The sequence below is a fragment of the Camelus ferus genome, chromosome 3, assembly GCF_009834535.1.
Source record: "Camelus ferus isolate YT-003-E chromosome 3, BCGSAC_Cfer_1.0, whole genome shotgun sequence".
Lineage (NCBI taxonomy): Eukaryota > Metazoa > Chordata > Mammalia > Artiodactyla > Camelidae > Camelus > Camelus ferus.
The window spans coordinates 109,000,349-109,023,524 of NC_045698.1; the positions used below are offsets into that span (position 1 = coordinate 109,000,349).

Below are 23,176 nucleotides of genomic sequence, written 5' to 3' on the forward strand. Positions count from 1 at the left end.
CCAGGAACCAGAAGCCACGTCTCCAGCCCATTGCGGGGCTGTAACAGCAAGCTCTTAGTTCCATTGCCACATTGCACCCTGGATGTGGGGAGAAGGCTCTTTTTTTTAAAACCAGGAGGAGCTTTGCCCATCCTGGAAACTGAATGACTGCCTAGTGATGGACGGATTACATAGTTAGATACCATGCATATGGCCTGCTTTACGCATCACAGCCACGTTTGTATTGAGAATCATTCTAGCCTGCTTTGTCGAGAGATGGGATTCCAACCCCTCAGAGGCTTTCCGGGGGACCACCAGCACAGGTTTGTTCTCTGAGCCCAGAGGGCAGCAGTGCTGCAGCTGGTGAGATTGGGGGAGTCCAGTGTTGATCCGTTTAATAGAGACATTTAGGACGCCTTCTCTATGCCAGGGAGAGTGCTTGGGATAGAGTGACAATCCAGCAGACAGCAGGGGTGGCAGATGTGGAAACATGTAGGTGCAGTAAAGTGAAACAGGTACTGTGAGAGAGGCACAAAGCAGGGGCAGTCACCTCTGCCTGAGAACAAGACTGGGCTATGCCTGGAAAAATGAGTGTGGATTTGCCAGGCAGACAGAGGTCGGGCATTCTTAGCAGAGGGAGCAGAGCACAGTGGTGTGAGAAGTCCACAGTTTTTGTGGTCCCAAATGTAACTAGGTCTAGAGCATGGGGTCAGTTGGGGGAACCTAGATGCAAGATAGAGATGGGGGTGCTGATCACCAGGGACCTCATGGGTTCTGCCCAGAAGCTGAAACTCAGCCTGCAATCCAGAAAGCTCACTGGGCTGTAAGCCTGAGGGGCAGACTAGAAGAGGGACTGGAGGCTAGGAGACTGGCTGGAAGACTTGTGTGGTGGTGCAGGGGCACAGAATGAGGACCAGAGCCACACCACGGCAGTGGGGTTGGACATGCAAAGACCAGGAGAAGAGCCCGGAGGTGGGAACAGTCAAAGAGGTGGAGTCAGCAGGACTCGGTCACTAGGGGGACACGGGGAGGAGAGGGACAGAGTGACACTAAGGAGAGCAGTGCCAGCTGACACTTAGCTCTGTGCCAGGAGCAGTGCTTAGCACCCAGCGTGGGTTACCTCATTCTCATCCTCGCCGCAGGCAATATCCCTGTAAATGCGCTGTCTTCAGGTTACAGCTAGGGAAACTGGCTCAGAAAGGTGAAAATTTGCCCACTGTGACACACAGGGGACAAGTCACATAGCTGGGGTTGGCAGCCAGGCAGTCCTGCTTTAAGCATTCTGGGCCACAGTTGTTGGGATTTCTGGCTTCAGTCACTGGGCGACCGTGGATACCTTCCTCTAATACCGGCCATATGGAGGAGCCAGGAGGGGAGAGGATGCTCTGGTCTTATTGTCCCATACTGGAAATGGAAGTGTTTTAGGCTCAGGGCTCCAGATACGGTGCTGGGAGGTATGCAGAAACGCTGGAAATGGCTGAGTATGGGTTTGGAATCACTCAAGGTGGCTTTACGGCGTTATAGCTTTGCCTTCTTTTCTGATGCAGTGGGAAGGTCACTAGCCTGGGAGTCAGACCCAGCTTCTAGGTTAGCCTCTGCTGCTGTCCAGCCACAGGATCCTAAGTAAGTCAATTTAAGCCCCTGGCCCTGCCCTTTCCCGCCTGCATAATGAGGTTATTGGTCTAGTCTTCCTGTGCATGAAAATCACCTGGAGGGCTTGTTTAAACACAGATTTCTGGGACCCACTCCTAGAGGTGTGATTCAGTTGGCTGGTAGGGCCTGGGGATTTGCATTTCTAGCCGCTCTCTGAGGGATGCTGTTGCTGCTTAGTGGGGCCTGTGCTTTAAGCACCGCTGTCCTAGGCGCTCTCTCTGTTCCCTTTGAGCTGAGGGCTCCACCCCAGTGGCAGGGACGCTAGGCAAACAGACACTCCAGTGTTAATACCAGAGAACATTCAGTCCACAGCAAAGAGCATCAAACCAGTGAAAGGGATGGCACTTTGAAATGACCGCAGGGTACAGTGCACTCTGCCCTTCTATCCTCTTCTACTCCTTTCTAACCTTTCTCCATCACCAGTGACCCCAAGTCCGGATCCCTCGAATAACTTGTTTTCCCCCTGTGGTTTTGGGGATGGATGGATCAGTGGAGGGATCCTTCATATCAGCTGTTGTCAGGGCCAAGACCCCTGCCCTGAGCAGTTAATGGACTGAAAACAGCCAGGATGGGCACAAACTTGCCAGATCTCAGGGGCTCACCAGCTCAAGAGATGAAACTACTAAAAGGGTAGCCAGTAGGCTAACCTTCCACCTTGGTTGCAGCAGCGTGTGGCCTGAGCTTTGCCACTGTTGCAAGGAAAGGAAAATTTCTCTCTTGCTCTCCCCCAGGATGCTCGTCTTGGTCTCTTTGACCTTCAAGGGCATATAAAGGAACACTTTTTTTCCTGACCACACTCCAGGCATGAGCAGCATCGTGCCTCTCTGTGACCCTGTGCCAGAGATCTGATGAAGAAATTCCAGGGAGACAAATGGAGATTACATGGAAATCAATCATGCGCTGCTGGTGTTCTCTGCAGGCAACTGTTCAGTTTTATTTCCTTTTCATTTTTCTCCCGTTCCCTGGGATCAACTCCTTTAAGAGCTTGACACCAGCTAGACTTGTGTGATTAAGTGGTAAACTTAAGCTGGCTGCTGGAACCTTCTGTGTTTCTGTCATACTAGGAGATGGATTGTTCAGGGCAACCAATGAGTCCTCTGGACCACTAAGAGCATGGAGACTGTTTCAAGGCATTTCTTGGAGTCATATCTATCAGTATATAGGTGGGGTTTTTTAAAAATTATTTCCCTTTTAACACTTCTTTATAATTTTGGCTGCTTTCAGCTGCAAGTAATGATATAGAGATTTATTAACTCATATAACAAGAACCCTAGCATAAGGGCAACTGTGAAATTAATTAATTTGGTGGCTTGGCAGCATCATCTGAAATTTATATTCCTGCCATCTTTCTGCTTTACCATACTCAACACGTTCTCCCCAGGTTAAAGTTCCTCATTGTCTCAAGATGGCTGCTGTAGCTCCAGCTATCACCTGTAGATGCAAAAACCTGCAGGATGGATAATGAGACAAAAATGAGAGTTCTGTTAGGAAGGAGGAAGGAGGAAGGGGCTGGAGTGAGAAATAACCACTGGAGTGACTCAATCCAGGGGTCAATCCTTGTAGAGAAACATTTATCCTTTCTCTTCTGCCTAAGACATTAAGTACAGATTGTGTGTCCTGGCACAGTGAGACTTCCAAACAGTATTTTCTCAACTTAACATTTTCTAGTTTTATTTCCTACTATTCTCTGTGTAGAGCCATTGGGCAGCCAAACAGGACCATTTGCTGTTGCCAGAATTTGTCACTCATCTCATTTCTACCTTGTTGCCTTTGCTTAGGCTGTGTCCTGTGTCTGGAATACACCCTGTCTATGATCTCTGTGTCTCAACACAAAACGTATCAAGGGACAGATATAGAAGTGGAGCCTTTCTCTTTTCCCTCTCTTCCTATCTTTTAAAAACAATCTTTTTATTGCAAAATAAAATACAAGATACAGAAAACCACACAACAAAACAACTGCAAACTTAATGAGTTATTATAAGGTGAATCCCCTTGTGGTGACCACCTGCCAGGAAATAGAACATTGCCAGTCCTTGCAGAAACCCCCTCTTGAGCCCTATTCAGTCGTCATTCCCTCTCTCTCCCTAATAGTAACCTTACTTTTATAGCAATCTCTGCCTTTCATTAAAACAATAGGTTTATCACCCCAATGTGAATTCCTAGTATTTTAGTGTTACCCTGTTTAAAATGTGATGTTTTTAAAGTCTATTTTAATCTGCAGGTTTCCCTTCCAATTCTTTCTTTTACTTATAATTTATCTATTCAAGAAGCCCAGCCTGTCAAGTTTCCAACAGTCTAGATTTTGCTGATTGCACATTCATGGTTCAAGTTAGCATAGTCCTCCATTTTCTTTATTTTCTGCAAATTGGCAGCTGGATCCATAGCCTTGCTCAGACTGATGTCGATCCCTCTGGCAAGAATATAGGCACTATGCTTCTTCATCAGGAAGCACATAAAGTCACTTGGTATTCTGATTCTGTCATTTCTTCTTCATTTATTCAGTGTGGGGGGGGGGTCTCTTCAAGTTGAATCTTGAGTCATGCTTTGATAGCTTCCCTGCTCTTTACTGTATAACCATATTCTGGATTCATCTGGCATGTTTCCTCCCTTAGACCTAGAATCAGTCATTTCTCTAAGAAGCCCCTTGGTTTCTTCTAGTGGGGAATGGTGTTTTAAGACCACAATATGAGGACTAGAGATGCTCTTTGCTGCTGGACTTGCTCCTAATCTTTTCATTGGACAGGGGTGGGAGATTATAAATATATTTGTGTTTATATTTTATTTACACTTAAAGATAAAATACCCCATGGTGTTGTAAATCTATGTTTAATTTAAATTCAAGGCTCTAGAGTTTTTTTTTTTCTTTTTCTCTCTTACAACTGTTATCTCTTTCTTTGCACCAAAAACTGTGATTTTTCAATAATACGAAAGGTAGCAGAGTTAGGCTCTTTTATATCATCCCATATTATACATACAGGAATATCAGAACGATGATACTAATACTACTAAAATATGATTATTCAAAACACTAAAAAATCTTTTTCATATATACTCTCTTCATTCTCCCTCCATTGTTTTTATAGTTGTCCTGTATCTGGATTATACTACCCTTTCCCTCTTAACTCTCACTTAATCACAGTTCTGCAGGTAGCTGTGTATTTAATGTTCACTGTCAGTCTGTGTGTTGGTACCTCTCTAGTCAGTTTGGCTGTCTGAAGCATGTTTTCCATTAGATTCCTTAGGCAGGGCTCCTGGGACCAAGACCAGTATTTCTTGAGTTCTTAAATGTTAATAACATTTGTGCCCTTCTTTACACTAGTAAGTCAGTCTTGCTGGGTATAAAATCCTTGGTTCACATTTTCTTTCCTTGAGTATCTTGAATATGTTACTCCAGTTTCTTCTGGCATAAAGATAAGTGTTACTGTCAGCAAGTCTGGTGATAATATAATTTCCTTTGCCTTGTAAATACCTTGCCTGTTTTTCTTGGGTACCCCAAAGTACCCTCCCTTCCTCCCTCCCTTCCTTCTTTCCTTCCTCTCTTTCCAGCAAATTTACTGGATTATGCCTCAGTGTTGGTTGTCCTGGATCAGTATTCTGAGCTCTTTCAGTATCTACTTTCAAATCTTCTTTTTTTCTTAAAGTTCAGGAAATTTTTCCTGAATTATAGTTTTTAGTCTTTTTGCTATTACCTTGTTTTGGTTTTTGTCTTCAGAGACTCCTCTTAACTCTTATCTGTCTGTTAGATCTTTTTTTTTGCCTGTCTTCACTACCTGTCACTTTTCTCCTGATTCTGTTTTTTTTTTCCCCCCTCCATTTTTCTTGATTTAAAATTTTTCTTCTTTTTACCTATTTGAGGCATTGACTGTTGTGTCTTTTGGGTCTTTGTTTCTTCTAGTTTAGTCTTCATTTCTGAAATGATTTCTTCTTTCATTGCTAATTCTTTCCTGGGTCTGTTACCTCATTTCTAATTCTTTCTAATTTATGTTGTTCTTTTTGGTGCATTTGGTTAATGTCTTTTAAGCTAATTTTGAAATAGTAAGTTAGAGTTTTGATCTGTTTTATGAGCATGTCTTTCAAGCATGCTTTCATTGCCCATAGGAATGCTATCCTGCTTCTCAGTCTTTTTTAAAATAATGATTTTCCATGAGATTTGACATCAATATTTTGCTATTGTTAATTTTTTTGGTGAAATTTGTTTTCTTGAACTTTTAGAATAAGGTGAGGTTTAGTAAAGCTTTTCTAACTTCACAGAGCTTCCCTACCTTCTCTCTCTTTCTTTCTCTTTTTAAAAAATCTTTTTGGTATGTAATGTTAGAAAACATGGTGGCTGATTTTCTTAGATTTCCTGGCTCTGTTTCCCTCTCCCATTTTTATGTGAAACTCCCCTTTCCTTCATCCCCATTGTTCCTGTCCTGCTCAATTGGAACTTCACGGTGCAGTTTCTCCTCAGTGCAGGTCTTTATCTGCCCTGGGGCAGATTTGCTTCAAGAGTTCGCAGAGGCTAGGCTGCTCCAGCCCCATCAGACCTGCTTACTGAGGCCCTTCTGTACTTTTCTGTTACTGGGTTGGGCAGAAGCTCTCCAAGTTTTAGCTGCTGTTCTCACATTGGTGCATTGTGCTTTCCCAGCAGATGCCTGTTGGCTGTTTCAGTGTCCGCTCTAGGACTAGCAGCCATTGTTCCCATTGCTTCCTTTTATTCCCCTGTACAGACGCCAATAACATGTAAGCCTGGTGATTAATAGTGGCTTGTTCTCACTCATCCACTTGTATTTTAGGGTTCATGGGGATTCCTTGTGAGCTAATTTGGTTGTGATTGTTGTTCTATGGGTTTTGTTACCTAGTTGCTCTGTGCACTTCTGTGGGGATTCAGAGATGCTGAAAGGACCATGCCACCTCCACTGGCATCTTTCCTCTTCATCAGTTTAATTCCTCCGGTGCCTCTTACATACACAGTAGATGCTCATAAATACTGAGATCACACGGAAGATTTATTCCTGTTGGCAGAAGAAATATTTACCTGGACGTATTTTGTTCTATGCAGCCCTTTTTGTCCCCAGATTTTAATAATGAATTACTAAAAGGGATAACGTTAAATCAGGAATTATTTACTGGCATCAATACCTCTTTGCAATTAATAATGACATTGTAAAGCCTGATATTTAAGAAGAGTCTAAGACCACATCACAGCTCTGTGGGTTTACAAATTAGGGTGCTTTGGGCTGCAAGCAACAGAAAGTCAATTCAAAATAACTGAAACAATGAGAAGGTTTAATATACTGAAATAATAAGGAGTCCAGGGTCAGGGCCACTTCAGAGCTAGTTAGTTTAAAAGCTCAATGATGATCTCAGAGACCTGGTTCTTTCCATCTTTCTTTTCTATTAACCTCAGCATGTCTAGTTTCTTTTTTTTTTTTTTTTTTTTTTTCTTTTTTTTCCTCAGAGACACAAGATTCCTTCAGGAGCTCCTGCCAGGAGCAGAGAAGACAGTATTTTCTCTCTGTCACCTTTGAATCAATGAGAAGACCCTCCCCAACCCCTGCCTCTAATCCCATCAGACTCCCTCCATTGGTTGTATACTTGTAAGGAAAGTAGGACCACCAAGATTGGCACAGGCTTGCCAAGATAGAGTCCTAAATTATGTGAAGGAAATATGGTAACAGAAGCAGGGCTTTGCCACCATGGCAGAAGGGGAGATGCCCATTAGCTGCAGTGCTTGCTACAGTAAGGAGTGTCATGATTGATTGACTACATCTACCACGGGCATAGGGCGGAGATGTGGTGGCCTGTCCTGTATCTGTTGCACCTGGGGTGAACCGTAACAATTACAAAGAGTACTTTCTCATCTCTTGCCTCTACTGTTGATCTAAACTATTCTTGATCTAAGCAGGTCAGGGATTATGATCCTTATTTTATGATAGTGACACTGAGACCCAGAGAGGCAAATTGACCCACACAGCCAGGAAATGACAAAGCAGGACTTCCTGACTACAGATCCAGTATGTCTTCTACCTTGTCATACTTGCCAACTTCGCTTGCTGGCTAAAAACCAGGTTTCTTTTCCAGAGGCAGGAAAGGGCCATTAAAGGGAAGCTGGGAGGTTACCAAGGCTAGGTCTTGTCTGTATCATAGTCTGGGCAAGAGCTTACTCCTACAGGAAGCCTCTCTTCTTCTTCATTTTAATAACAGGTTTATTGGGATATAATTCAATATATATGCCATACCATACCATCCAGGTCACCCTCTTAAAGTGTATGCTTCAGTGAATTTTATTATAGTCACTGAGTTGTGCATCCGTCACCACTAAAGCCTTCATTTCTTAGTAACCTTTGTAACTTTGCCTCTGGAGTAGGGAGGTTGACAGAGAAGGAGCCTGATGATGGCTTCCTAGGTCTCAGAGCTACTCCTTTCTCTGGGTAACAAATGCACATTCCTAAAGGGATTCTGGAAGCCACTTGGCGTGAGTGATGCCTAGCTATGCAAGAAAGTGGTGCAGGTTGGGGAGTGCAGAAAACTGCCCCCCCATCTAGTGGGACATCCATCAGCGACTTAGCTGCTGTCAGTGGCTGCCATACATGAGCATAGAGCTGGGTTGCCAGGTCTTCCAGTTACTCAAGAGGACCTGGATATTTGGATCTTTAAGAGAACTTTCTGGATTTCTAGTAGTTGTCAACATAGGTCTTGTTTTTAAAAAGCACTGTGTGTGGTCCCTTGTAGGTTGGTGGTGACCTTAGACCACCAGTTTGAGACCTTTTTCATGATTTTGTCTCTTTTTATTTAATCTATTTTCATTTTTAAAATCCATTTCTTTTTTTTTTTTTTTTTTAACTTTCATAGCACCAAATGAGTAATGTTTTCCTGGTGTGTCACAAGAGCCAGCCTAGTCCCAGATAAACCCCTAGGAGTTCCATTGGTTGAATGTATTTGTGTTCTTATCTGTTAGGAGTAAACAGTGTCATGAAAGAGAAGTTTTGTGACGAGGTCTGTGATCAGTATCTGATGCTCATATTCGTCTTCAAACACTGTCATGCTGTTTGGATGAGCTGGCTTGGTTTTCCACCTTGTTTCATAGTCGACCACTGGTGGTTTTGCTGTTAGCACTTCCACATGCGCTTCAACAGCTGCCTCTCCAAACCCAGCTGCTCACATCATCCCCTCCCATCTTATCATGCACCACAGAAGAGGAAATGATCCTATATGATTGGGCAATGCTTTGCCATTTCACCCCTTATCTCTTTGGTTTTTTAATCCCAACCCTGTGAAGTTATCACTCCCATTTTGGATGTGTAGAAACTGAGGCTCAGAGAGATTTAGCAATTGCCCAAGGACTCTTATCTGGGCAGTTACAGACTCACTTTTGAATCCTGTCTGTTGACTTCAAAATCAGTGTCCTATTAATTTCTTTATACTTTCTGGCCCTTGTGATTTTATTTTTATCTGAGTGGAGTTGCCTGAGCCTGGGTCTTGAAGTTGAATTTTAGAGGTTAGAAAAGCTCACTTTATCTCTGCCTTCCTAATAGTTTTCAATTTTTTTAAAAAAGCATGTTTGTATTAGGACTATTTCAGTTGCAAGTGACAGAAACTCTGCTCAAATTGACAAGCAAAAAAGAGAATTTATTGGATTATGTAACTGAGAAGACTGGGGATGCACCGCCTTCAGGCATGGCTGAATCCTGGGGCTTAGATGTCTTCAGTAATCTGTGCTTAGTGCTGGTTGCTTCTCCTCAGACTGGCTCTCCCCCTCCTGGTGGCCAGAGGCCTCAGGCAGCTCCGGGCTTCCTTCCTGTAGCTTGGCAGCTCCAGCAGCAAGAGAAAGGCTCTTTCGTGATGGTTGTAGTCATAGTCACTGAGCCATCCTCTTGTGTCCACTTTGGTTTGTGACTTATCTGTCAAGCTTTCACTATGGTCAGGAGGATACCATACTCTGGCAAAGGGTCAAGTCTTCACTCATGGAACTGAGGGAGAGGCCAGCCTCCTATACCTCATGCAGCGGCAGTGGGAGAAGGCTGGTTCCTTAAGATAAGGGTGTAGGTTCCAGAAAAGCAAAGGAATGAAGACTTTTGGGAAGGCAGTTGCCTGCTTTTATATTTGAAACAGCAGATATTTTAATGTTCATTAAGTGTCCTGAGGACCAGAAAACACTCTTAACAAGAATCCTGGCTTTCTAAGAAAAAAGGGCTGAAAACAGAATTTTCACAGCACTTCAAAAACAGGTAATCTGTTGTGAACAGTTCAGATATTCTCTTTAAAAAATAAAAGGACCATTGGGACATTCGCCAAACCCACACTTTCCATAATAGAAAAAGAACGGGCAAGTTTTATTTTTCCATGCATAACTAATATATGTACAACATAGATTTCCTAGGGTCTTAACACAACTTCCTAGCAGAGCAATGCTTCATTTATCTGGCATCATTAGAGAGTGAGGTTTTTCTGGATGAGTGGATTTTGCAGATATGTGTGTGCTTTTAAGATTTAAATCTGTAAAAAAAAAAGTGTGTATATATATATTTTAAAACACTTCTTTGTACTAATAAAAGATGCTGATACAGTAAACATAAACATTTTCTAAGCTGTTTTGCTGCATGCTTCCAGAAGTAGAGGGTATGTGCCTGTAGGTATGAGAATCCACAGAATAAATATGACCCTTCTTTTCTGAACATGATTTAGAAGGGGAGTGGGGGTGGGGAATAATCATTAATATTTATATGAACATAAACATGAGTACATTGTGGAATAGAATGCTAAACCCTTAGGAATTTTTCAGATGAAACCTGAGTTTGGTTCAATTGCTAGCTGGATTCCACATTCCCTCCTCACCCATCCCTTTCTACTGTTCATGTCCGTGTGTTTTTAGGGAGAAGCAGACCTCTAATGTGTCTGTACGCTGCAGTGCTTTTTTTTTTTTTTTCCTTCAGTGTGTATTGTCTTGAACTGTTCTCCAGCACTATTTGGTCTTGGGAATAATAGAGCATTGCCAGGAGAGACCAGTCAAGCTTTTAAAAATGAGTAACATTGAAATTCGCACATTTACCTAAATTAGTAGATTTGTCAGGACAGGGGTTCTGTTATTTTTCTATGAAATAAATCCAAGGGTTGTGGGACTTATCCACTGTTGACTCATACTGGGAAGAGACTGGGGAAGTCTTTGAGACTGGGGCTACCAGTTGCCTGGCTTTTTATGACTATTCAAAACTCACAGCTTTGATCATGCAGTTGAATTATTGTTGGCCACCAGCAAGGCCTGCCTCTGTCATATTTGAAGCCCAGTACAAAAGTCCGATTATATTTCTCTTGGTTGGTGATTTTTTTAAAAAACTTTATTTAGTTCAGAAACCTTTTAAATTTTACTCTTTATTTTGAAGTAATCTTAGATTTACCCCCAAAAATGTTGCAAAAATAATCCTTTGTACCTTTCACCCAGCTTCCCCGAATGTTAGCATCTTATACAACCATAGTACAATTATCTAGGTCATGAAACAATATTAACCAATCTCTAGATTTTATCTGAGTCTTGCCAATTTTTTTTCCAACTAATGTCCTTTTTTCAGTTCCGGGAGCCCACATTACATTTAGCTGTCACATCTCCTTAGTTTCCTCCAATCTGTGGCGTTTCCTCAGTCTTTTCAGTTTTCATGACCTTGACACTTTTGAAAAGAGTAGCCAATTATTTTGTAGGCTGTCCCCCAATTTGGGTTTGTCTGATGTTTTCTCATGATTAGTTTGATGCACTTGAGCAAAAGTACCACAGAAGTGACGTGCTCTTCTCGGTGCATCATGTTGGAGGTACAGGATAGCTTATTTCCAGCGATGTTTAGGTCATGTAGGCCAGGATTCTCTAGGAGAAGTGACTATTTCCCTCCTTTGCAATTAATAAGTGACTTGTAGGGAGATACTTTGAGACCATGTGCATGTCCAGTTGTAGGACATTTTTCTTCGAAGGATGTTTAACGTGAAAACGTAGAATAGAAAACAGGTAGAAGGGACTTGTTTTTAGTGATGTGGACATGGGGTGGGGCACCAGCCCAGCAGCCTCTTCCCCCGTCCCTCCCTGACACAACGCTGAGGCCCCTCCTCTGTTGAACCCCTAAGCAGCTGCAAATGCTCTTTGAAAATCATGGCTCTGGACTGTGGTTTTTGACTTTGGTTTTTATAATACGTACACCTGCTATAAGCCCCTGTACTTAAAATATTCTGTAAGATAGTGTTCTTGCAAATTGAAATGAGCAAAGTTAGATTTAGCTTAAACAACATGAAGTATCAGCAAACATTTATTTAGTGCCTCTGTGTACCAGTCACTGTGCTCAATCTGGAGAATGTTAAATTCATAAAACACGGTCTCTGCCCATTCATCCTGCATCTTTTCTTTCAGAAGAGACAGGACTTTATAATCTAGCCCCAAAGAAGAAACAGGAAAGGAGGAAACAAACAAAAAATCATCTTTTCAGTGGGGAAAGCTCCTTGAAGACTTCGTGGTTTGTGTTTGGAGTGAGTTCACAGGCCACTTTGACCTAATCAGCCGTCATACCTTGGTCAAAAACAGTTACTTTCCCTCTGAGAAACGTATATAGTTTAGTGGAAAAAAAAAATAGAGAGAGAGACAGTTCTAACCACCCCTGCACTAAAAAGAGTCACCCTTTGAACCTTTGCTTCTCCTTCCCATATTTGAAAGACTCCGGATCCTTGCCCTTCATGGATGAGGTGTTTTAGCTGTCCATAATTACATTATTATTCCAGACACTGTCGGAAGGCTTCTTGCTGGGGAGGGAGGATTAGGCCGGGGAGGCTGGAGTGCGCGTGCAGCCAGTCTTCTGCCCCGCGCCTGGCAAAGGAGATTATGCCTCCGAAAGGAGGTTTCGGCTGAGCCTTTGTTACTTAATTAGTCTCCTGTCTCTTTCCCTTTAGTGACAGTGGCAGGATCCAGGACACAACCCCCTTTTAGACGAATGCAAATGCCTCTAACAAAGTTTTTATAATCATTCCTTTTCAACAGATCCGAAAATTGTCAGAGCCACTCTAGTCGCAGGGAACTCAGGGGTGGGAAATAACTTCCAAAGGCCTATGTTTCTCAAGGGAGGAAAGTAGCAAATACCATCTCCTTAAATTCTGTTTAACATGAAGACTTTATTGACTGCTCATGATGGTTCTGCACAATTTAATGCTCTTTTAAGTGAATATTATTTAGCTTCTTCATGCAAGTCGGTGCGGCCTGGTGGATCTGTGCATTGAGATGCTGATCACAACCAGAAGCCAATGTATAAAACGGTTACAATTTAATTAACTGGTAATAGATCTTATGCAATGTCAGGTTAAAGGGAATATATAAATATTGCTTTATGAACCAGCTTCCGCACAAAGTCGGCACCAGCCGGTCGCTCTCCTCTCTCTCTCATGGGATGAGTTATGAGATGGCCCTATTAACTGCTAAAGAGTATGAAGTGGGGTAGAGGGGGTGATCCATTATTAAGCAGCTGTGTCCAGCCGATCAGCCTTAAAGAATCTGACTTCAGAGGTCAATAAAGATTCCTGACACTGTTAATTTCATTTTACGGGACACCACTGAAACGCACCGACTTATGCTTTGTCTCTGGCTTTTGATGGAGAAAGGAAGAGATGACATTTTTCACGGCTCCTCATAGATTTGCGCTAAAGAGCAAGCGTTCATTCAACCTCTTCACCTCACAAGTTGGGGACCTGGGAAAGTGAGGTCCGGAAGGAGAGGGCTCTGGCTCCTGGTAGGTCCAGTAGCATCACATGCTGTTGGTGAAGTCAGGGACCTCAGGAAGTTTACTCAAAACTTAAAATCCTGACTTCTTGTGTCTTTAGGAGATGAGGCCCTTGGGCACTGGAGTTCACTCATCCCACAGCTCTGTGTTCAGCACCAAGGGAAGAAGTATTCTTTTGCCCTCCTCCCCCCAGCCGAGTAGGCCCCATGTGAGAGTTTGATTCCTACGACCTGGGGCATGTGTCTCCTTCCTCCTTTGTGGACCAGAAAGAGCCCCGGGCACGGAGTCATGCCCTCTGTGAACGACACCCGAGGCACATCACTAGCCCAGATTAGGGGCCTTGTGTGGACTCCGCAGGACCCTGGTGTAGCAGCGCTCAGCTTTTGTTATTGCTTATTGAATTGTCTTTCCCACGCAGCTGAAGGCACAAGAGGGAAAATTCCTCCCCGTCTAGCTGGCTGTTGTAACCCCAGGGCCTAATACAGCACCCGGTGCATGGTGGACCACCATGATTATTGTCCAAGAATGAATGCGGTAACCCCAGATCTGTGAGCTTCTTCTGCAAACTGGGAATAATGCGAGCCCTTTCTATGCCGTATGGGGACAAGTGAGAGTCATGAGGTGCTACAGAATTGTGAGGCGCTCGTGCACCGGAGTTGCCGGTACCGTCGTGACAGCACAGACTGTAGCTGTATTGTTTTAAGGACGCCTCCCGTGTGTTCCTTTCCCCGACATTATGGATTAGGGAGGGCCCCAGAGAGGTGGATTTACCTTCCAGCATCTCTGCAGGGATTCTGAGGCTAAGCCAAGACCTGGTCCCAGGTTCCCTGATTCCGTCCCCCTCGGCTCAGCGCTTCAAGTCCTCGTTGGTGCTAGGGAAGCTGTGGAGTATTTAATTAGCTAGTCTGTGATGTGCCGCATGTCAGAGCTCATTACTGTGGTGGGCTGGTGGGTGTTCCTCTCCGGTGCCAGCCCCCGCTGCAATTCAGCGGCCCCAGTTAACTCTAGGACTTGAGACAGCCCGGCTGCGCAGGCGTCATGGAGGGCCACGTGGAGGCGGGTGCCCAGATTCCCCAGTCCCCTTCATACACACTCTCCTCCACCTCTGCCCAACCTGCCGCCCTACCCCTGAGCTCCCTGTTGATGCTGACCAGAAGCCTTTAAGATGTTCAGAAACATCTTTCCCAGTTAAGAGGCACGAGATCATCTTGCTTGGGACTGAGCCGGGCTCCAGCCAGAACCCTTAGCAGACTGGTGCGATCATCTCCCTGTAGGCTGCATGCTCAGCGTCCCAAGCTGTCTGTGCAACAGGCAAGAGAAAGGTACTTCAGGACCCACCATAATCAGGGATGAGTGCCTTTTCTGGACTAGACTTGGTTTTTATTCTTTTAATGTTAATACCTGGAAAGGCAAAAGAAGGTTGGAGAATTGGTCCAGATGAAAGAAAATGAAAGAGATGTAGGAAGTCAATACAGTGCAGAATCCGTGATCAGACCCTGGTTTGAGGAAAAGATAGCCATAAGCAGTTTGGAGGCAGACAATAACAAGCATTGGTGAGGATTAGAGAAATTAGAACTTTTATTCGGTGCTGGTAAGACTAACAGGTACAGCTGCTTTGGAAAATACTTGCAATTCCTCCAGAGGTGAAACACTGAGTTATCACATGACCTGGCAATTCCTCTCCTAGGTGTGTACCCAAGAGAAATGAAAACATATGTCCACACACAGACTTGTACATGAATGCTCATAGCAGCATTATTCATAGTAGACAAAAGGTGGTAACAACTCATGTGTGTCAAATTATGAGTGGAGATACAAAGTTTGGTGCATTCATTCTATGGAATATCATTCAGCTGCAAAAAGGAATGAAGTAGCGCATTATACTAACTAAGAAAGCCAGACACAAAAGGTCACATATTAAATGATTCTGTTCATATGAAGTGTCCACAATAGGGAAATCTATAGAGATGGGACATAAACAGTGGTTTCCAGGGGCTGGGAGGGAGGGAGACATAGGGAGGGACTGATGATAGTACAGAGTTTTTTTGGGGGGGTGATGAAAACAATTTAGAATTGGTGGTGAAGATTGCCCAACTTTTTAATTTTAATTGAAGTACACTCAATTACAATGTGTCAGTTTCTGGTGGGCAGCACAATGTCCCAGTCATGCATATACATACATATATTCATTTTCTTTTTTTTTTTTTCATTAGAAGTTATTACAAGATATTGAACATAGTTCCCTGTGCTACACAGAAGAAACTTTTTTTAAAATCTGTTTTTATATATAGTGGCTAACATTTGTAAATCTCAAACTCCCAAATTTATCACTATAGAATTAGTGGTGAAGATTGTCCAACTTTGTGAAAAAACTAAAATCCACTGAATTGTGCATATTAAAAGGGTGAATTGTATATTATGTGAATGTGCCGATTTAAAAAATAAATAAAAAGTATTTTGGGGGAATAGTGGGGAAATTTAAATATGGAGTGTACGTTAGATCAGGCTTTATTTTTACATCCATGTGGCAGTGGATTTGTGCTTATGTAGGAGAATGTCCCCTGGCTTGAGAGATGCCTGCTGAAGTACTTAGTGGTCTGGCGTCATGACATCTGCAATTTACTTTCACATGATTCAGCCAAAAATGAGTAGATAGTTTGGTGAGCAAATGTGGTAAAATATTAATAATTGGTAAACCTAAGTGAAGACTGTACTGGTATTCTTTTCACTAATTCTTACAACTTTTCTGTTGAAATTGTTCAAACTGATAGGTTGGCAAATAGTATTTTTAAAAGACAGGGAGGTGGAAATGTTAGAATTCCAAGGGGCAGAGGCAAGTCAGAAGGCTTTTGGCTGCCCCCCTTGACCCTCTAGTCTCTGTCCAAGATGAGGCTAAACCGACCCTGGTTTCAGCCTTCCTTGGGGGAGATGAATTCTATTTCTGATCAGTACAGACCCCCACTCAGCTGTTCGGAGGGAATGCCTGAAACCCCCAGCCAAATTCTGCAGACCTGCATGTTGGCTGTCTTAAAAGGAGGCTTTCTTCTGACCTCCTGTGGACCAGAAAGATGGCCAAGGGGGCCTCTAATCACAGCTCCCTCTGTGATCTCATTCTGGGACAGAGCAGAGTTTTTTCTGTGGGAAACACTAAATACCCAGCAAGCATAATTTCTGAAGAGAAAGAGTTCTCAGTGAGTTCTCTAAACCTGCCATGTTCTTCCCTCGTTGGCAGTATTTAAATTTAGGGGAGGGATGTACCGAATCTTGTCAAGTCTTTTGTTTCTTGTGCCACTCCCCAAATATGTAAAAAATCAGCAGGGTCTCAGGCAGTCTTTAGACCCATCCCTTCCAGAACAAATGGTAAAACCAGTCATGGGGAATGTCAGAAGGGACCTTGGTGCTGCCTCATTCTTCCGATGTCTTCGAGGCCTTCCACAAACACAGCCCACCGTTCTCCTGCCTCATGCCCATCCACGAAAAATAGTCGGGAGCCCTTGCGAAAAAAAAGCCTTTAAAACAACAACTGCTTTTACAGTCTGCAGGCTGATTTTTTCAATGTGCAGATTTGCTATGAATTTATAGAGTGTTTTGATTCTAAATTCACAATGTGCATCTTTAATGGTTCCAAGTTTGGATAATTTCATGCTGTTTATATCCGAGCAGCAATGGTTTATGCATATTTCCCAAGTTATTACCCTCCTAGGAGAAGAGTGAACAACCTCCTTTTGCAGAAGACAGTCCCATATGTCCTGGTTTAGTGCATCTCTCTTCAAAGACCATTTTGCATTGAGATGTGAGGAAAGCATGACAGCTGTTTGAGGCCCCCACCCCAGTGTGCAGGCAGGTGGGTTTGTGGGTTTCCTGGACCCTCATACCCAGCTCCCAGATGGCCCTACATTTGAAAATCACCAATAAAGCACTTTGCAGTCTCCTGGAGTTTTTTAACTGAGACATTTTTCAACCTTATTTCTTAAAAAAAAAAAAAATGTTGCCCACCTCCCACTATTCCTAACAGGAAAGAACTTTGTTATCATTCAACAAGACTTAAAAAAATGATCTGGGAATTTTCTTCCGTGGAAGTCCAGCCCGAGGAGGTAATCAGAAATGTGAGATGTATAGCATGTTTATTGAAACCAAAAACTATTTTTTATTGTAGTAAAATATATATAACATGAAATATTTTCAATAGTGTAAAATTGGAAGCAATTAAACACCCAGCAGCAGGGGACATGATTTTATCCATGTATTAGAATATAATACACCTTTTGAAAACACTTTCAAAAAACTTTTAATAACAGGAAATTTCTCTTGCCACAATGATAGGTGAAGAAAGCTGGTTCCAGACCTCCAATTAGGTCTTCAGATTTCAGATTTCAGACACACGCATTGAAACAAGATAAAAAGGGTAACCACAAAATTATTCACAGTGGTTGCTACTAGGTGGAGGGATTAAGAAAGATTTTTAAAATTAATTTTTTTAAATTTGAGATAATGGTAGATTTTGCATGCAGTTCTAAAAAATATTACAAACAGATCCGATATACCCTTTACCCAGTTTTCTATAGGGGGTTTAAATTTTCTTCTCTGTGCCTTTCTCATTTTCATATAATCTACAATCAGAGGAAATAAAATTAAGGACTGTCATTTTTAAAAAAAACATTATTCTGGAGAACTTACTCTAAATGGTGATCAGTGTCCCCTTTCCCTATACCCCGAGAGCCCTTTGCCTGGCCTCCTGGTCCACTGTAGATCTTAGCAGGTGCTAATATGTAGTTAAATGGATCTCTGCCTGTGTGTGGGTATGTGTATGTATATACAGCGAGTTTGTGTTGATGAAACAAGGCATACCTTCCAGAAGCATCAGGTTCACTCACACTCTTTGGAGAAGAGCGGGCAGAAACACAGTAATTTTATATGAAAATAAAGTTAAAAGAAGACATCCATATTATGGAATAGAAAGTAAGATTTGAGATACAAGATGAATATATATGATAAAGTCACTGTTTGAGAAGCACAGCTAGTAGCTGTCAAAGAAATGCTTCCTGAATTGAACTGTGCCGTCTGCTTCTTCAGCAGGTTACTTGTTCCAGTGAGGGGATGTCAGGGAACACACAGCACTGCAGGAAATCACGGGGCAAGAGAATGACTGGAGTCATTCTCCTTAACTTAAAAAAAAATTTTTTTGATTTTTCTCTCTGCCCTAAGGCCATGTCATGCTGGACCACACACTACCAGGCAGTCAGGGGCCCGAGGTTGGGTTCTTGACCCCAGCATTGACCTCAGTGGGAGCCTGTCAGGATGTCATCTCCCTGGGCCTCCTTTTCCTCACCAGCAGAATGAGTTGTTCAGACCAGACCATTGCTAAGGGCCCTCTACCTTTAAGATTCTAAGTCAGTCAACTGCAGCATGTGACTTTCCCAGACTTCTCAAACTCCTTCTACCTAACTGAAAGTGCACAGTGCACCTGCCAGGATTTTAGCATCCTGACAAGTTAGTCTTCATTGATTTGCGTATTTCTCTGCCTCCTTGGTGAACCTTCCTGCCGACACCTCTCTTTTATCATTAAAAAAAATTTTTTTTTCTCAAGTTAAAGAAGGTTATAGCCACTGATTAAGAGAATGTGCTTCTTTTGTTTTTCCCCCTGTTTCTTTCCCCTGAAGATTATCTTAGGGATGTCAAAAGCAATTTTTATAGACAGCTTAGTCTTTTACAAGAGATGTGTTTACAAAGCATGAAATTAACATTTTTTTTTGCACAGAGCCGAATAATTGTGTATAACATGGTGACTTTTGTAGTCAGTGTGGAGCTTGAGCAGTTATTAGCAAGGTCAGATGGTACGTGCCGTGCAATAATGCAATTAGCAAACTTCATCACCAAAGCCAAGTCAGCCAAGCACCTTGCCAGGAAACAGCTTCCTTCTCTTGGGGAGTTCACCCACAAGGCATTTCAGATGCTGGGAACAGTACCGTCCATTGGTGTAGCAGTCCACTGAACACTACAGTGTCACAGGGCCACCCCTCTTCTGGAGCCTCAGACTCCTACGAGCCCACGTACAAGGTTACAACCCTCGAGAGGCTGAAGAGATTCATCAAGCAAGGTCCAAGCACTTTACTGCTTACAGGAGAGATGGCTTCACTTTCAGACTAAACATCACATTAGAATTGGGGAGTACCAGCTGACAGCATCTCAGGGGAAGAGACAATAGAGCAGAAAAGTTTGGACCAACAGCTTGCACATTCCAGTAGCAATTTAGGACATCCTTAAGTTCATAAAGGTGGTAAAAGACTATTAAGTTCCATCTAGGAAAATCTATTCAAGGAACCATACTGGTGTGTGATTTTAGACATGCATTCATACTGGTAGGGTCAGGGGATATAACAGGTCAACCCTGAAACATCAGTGTAGTAACCCCACAGAGATTTATTTCTTGCTCACGAGTTACATTCTGGCCTAGGTTTCAAGAGCATCCTGAGGGGAGAGGGAAGTCAGGAGAGAGATGGAATTATTGAGAGGCTCCCAGGAAACTTGGCTAAAATTCATTTGGGAAAATATAAAGAATTTGAGGTGCTCTCATCTTTTTGTAACTCATATGCAGGCATGTGGGGAGAAGAAAACTCTCCCTCCCTCTGTGTTCACCCCACTGGCAGAGTTTGTACTCTGGAACAAAGAGAGCAAATAAATGTTTGAGATGTCCTCTCTGCCCAGCTGGGGATCAGATTGTTCAGAGCAAATAGTACAGTACAAGCCTTGGAGTCAGACAGACCTGGGCTTACCACTTGCTACATCTTTGGCCTCAGGCAAGTTACTAAACCCTTTTAAAATCCTAGCTACTGTCTGCAAATGGGAGCTAATAAGTGCACCCACCTCTTGGGGATAAAACGAGATGAAGCATTGAGAGGGAATTATTCCGGAGACCAGCACGTAGTATGCACCCACCATCTGTGCACTCATTCTGTTTATCCCACTAACATTTATTGAGCACCTCGGTGTGTCTGCTACTGTGCTAGGTGTTAGCAAGCCAGGTGTTATGGTAAAACAGAACAGACGCTGCCCCTGCCCTTCTGGAGCTTATAGATACGCATTAGTTAAATAATCACCCTAAATGAAGGTCTCCTTACTAACATAGTGCTCTGAAGGGTAGGACCATGCTGTGTTTGCCAGAAGCCTAGACTGAGAAGTCGGGAAGACTCCCTGGAGGAAACAGCATCTGAGCTGAAATGTGACATTAACTTGGTGGAGTAGGAACAGAGTGTGACCTGTGTCCTTGAGGAAATAGCAGGTGCAAGGGCCCCATAGTAGGGAAAAGGGAGGTGCCTTTGAGAAACTTAGGAAACTGACTGGAGCTCTGAGACCCAGGGGAGCGTGTGTAGGATGGGCTGGAGAGGTGGGCAGAGGCCAGGCCACGTAGAGCCTTGTCAGGCTGTTAAGGAGTTTGGTTTCATCATAAGAGAAATGAGAAGCCATTGAAGGTTTTTAAGCAGGGGCTCAAAAACTATTAAGCTCAATAAATGTGAGCTATTATTGTTCCTTTCCGGGAACTTTTACCCTTCATCCCAACAGTGTTGGCTCTTTTACTGGATTCTGTGAATATATAATTTTAAAACAGCTAGCAAGCCTATTGATCCCTTTGGTGGTCTGAGAGCAGGATCTGTAATGTGCCAGAGCCATGTGGTCCATCAGATGTGCGTCCTCCTCTGGATGGAGGGGGAAGGGCACCAAAATCGCCCGGCATCCAGGACAGAAATGTGACGCTGTGAGAACTGGGGCAGGGCCAAGCTGGACGTGGCCGGGACCAGCAACTCAACAGGCTGCACAGCCCACGCCAGGCCACCTCTAGGCCTCTGACAGTGGTGGATGCAGGCTGGTGGAGGGAGAACGGTGCTGAGGAGGTGGGGAGCCTGACACAGTCCAGGCAGACAGGACCTGTGCGTTAGAGAGTCTGGGATCATGGTTAGGGAGTCAGGGCTGGACTGGCAGAGGGCAGAGAGAACTGGGCTGTGGGGCAGATACCAAGGAGGATACCCAGGTGAAGGTGGGCCCTTGTCTGAAGGAAGAAGAAGGGTCTGGGCACTGAAGCTACAAAGCCCCAGCGTCTGACCAACGTGAAGATGCTAAGTCCCAAATCAGGCCCAGCGATCCTACTCTTTCTCCTGCCAAAGGCCAGATTGATCCCCAGATCCAGGTGGCTTGGCTGAGACTCCTGGAGGGGATCAAGTGATCCTAACTTTCAGAACATACTTGACACATCCATATATGCCTCCACTTGATCTGGGGTGCTCTTGTCAACAATCTGGTTCAAAACTGGAGCTTTCAGAAACTCTACTGCCTCACAGAACTTGTGTTTCATATCTTTTGGGCTTCATCCATTCATCTGTCTATTTCCCATGGTGAATCCTGAAGTTGGAACATAGTGTGTATTCCTCATGCCAGACTTTTATTGAGCTCCAGTCTAGTTGTGGAACTGGATAACCAGTTATAGAGCTGACCAAGCTCAGCTTCATTCTGCCCAAGAACAAGGGCAGGGCCAGGCCGGAGATGGCCTGGACCCGCAGACTCAGCAGACTTTTTACGGACAAGAAGCTGACGGGCAGAGTGATTTCCACATCCTCTGCTGAACAGCGTGAGACCACTGGTTTCGTGGGTGACCCAGTTCAGAAGATGGTGCTGACAGCTTCCACGTGCCTGGCCCTTCATAGTCGCAAAATGCTTTCATGTCTGCAGTCTCCTTTGAGCCTCCAGCTGCTGATGAAGTAGCCTGGGCAGCTGTTATGCTCCCCTCCTTTTCAGAGGAAGAAATTAAGGTCTGGTCATTAAGCACCGTGCCCAGGGTCACGTGTGAAATTACAGCTCCTGGGACATCAAGTGGCCAGTTGGGATTAAGCCGCTGGCAGCAGCTTATGTTGCTCACTCTGTGTCTCAAAGAGAGAGAGAGAGAAGGTGAACTTGCACTAGTGATTTGATTGGAGGAACAGTAGCCTGGACAAATATCTAAACCCTGTAAATGAGGGTGGGGCTGCACGTAGATAGTGAATAGTGTGGGGTTTAGCAATGGAGTCATGGGCTTCTCTGGGTGATGTTGCTGCATTTGAGCTTTCCAAGTCCAGGGACGTGTGTGGGTGTGTCTGTGTGTCTGTTGTATGTGTCCATAGGAAGCTGAAGTTAATATGTCTATATGTTTGTGTTCTTCGAGCCCTGACATATTTCAGACAATGACCCAGTAAATGCCACAGGTCTGGTCTTCCGTGACCCCCTTTAGGAAACTAAAATACACACCAAGAGAGGGAAGAATTGAGCAGAAGACAATGCAGGTAGTGTCCCCTGTCAGGGCAGCGGACAGAGCGTGTTTTTAGAGAACAAGCCCTCCATGGCGTGGAGATGGACGGGCTTCCCCGCCCACTCAGCCTCCTTCTCGTGTGATTTTTTAAAGCATAAAAAGTGAAATGGGGCCCTTCACATCTGAGACAGCTATTTTCTCAGGTCTCACGCCTTCCTTTTGAATAGCCCGAATAATACAACTTATAATTAGGCCCTGCCCGGCAGTGTGTTTCTGCCTTCTGAGTGATAGTTGAAATTTCCTCGCAAGCAAATGCCCTTGACAGTGAGCCTCTCTTTTCCCACCCTGGTTCCTGGTGGCCCCTCTTCCTACCCACACTGGCCTCCAGGGCTGCCTGCCCGCAGGACTTCAGCCAGGAAGGGCTTCCAAACCTCCCTGCTTATCCAGGGGCACAGGGAAGGCAGAGCCCCTTCTAGAGGGAGCCACGCCAGTCTGATTAATGAAGGTAAATGGGGAGTGATCGGTAGTGGCTTAAGCTCCAGGCAGG

At 43.9% G+C, this 23,176-nt stretch overlaps 1 protein-coding gene and 1 long non-coding RNA gene across 4 annotated transcripts in view; both read left to right on the forward strand.

Annotated features, from left to right (window-relative positions):
- GALNT10 (polypeptide N-acetylgalactosaminyltransferase 10) overlaps window positions 1–23,176 on the forward strand; it is a 260,526-nt gene that overhangs the window by 101,324 nt on the left and 136,026 nt on the right. The gene's annotated exons all lie outside the window — the stretch shown is intronic.
- LOC116662789 lies at window positions 6,823–22,697 on the forward strand. The gene is made up of 3 exons (XR_004318837.1): window positions 6,823–9,654; window positions 14,810–14,813; window positions 22,686–22,697. It is a non-coding gene; the product is annotated as an uncharacterized LOC116662789 (long non-coding RNA).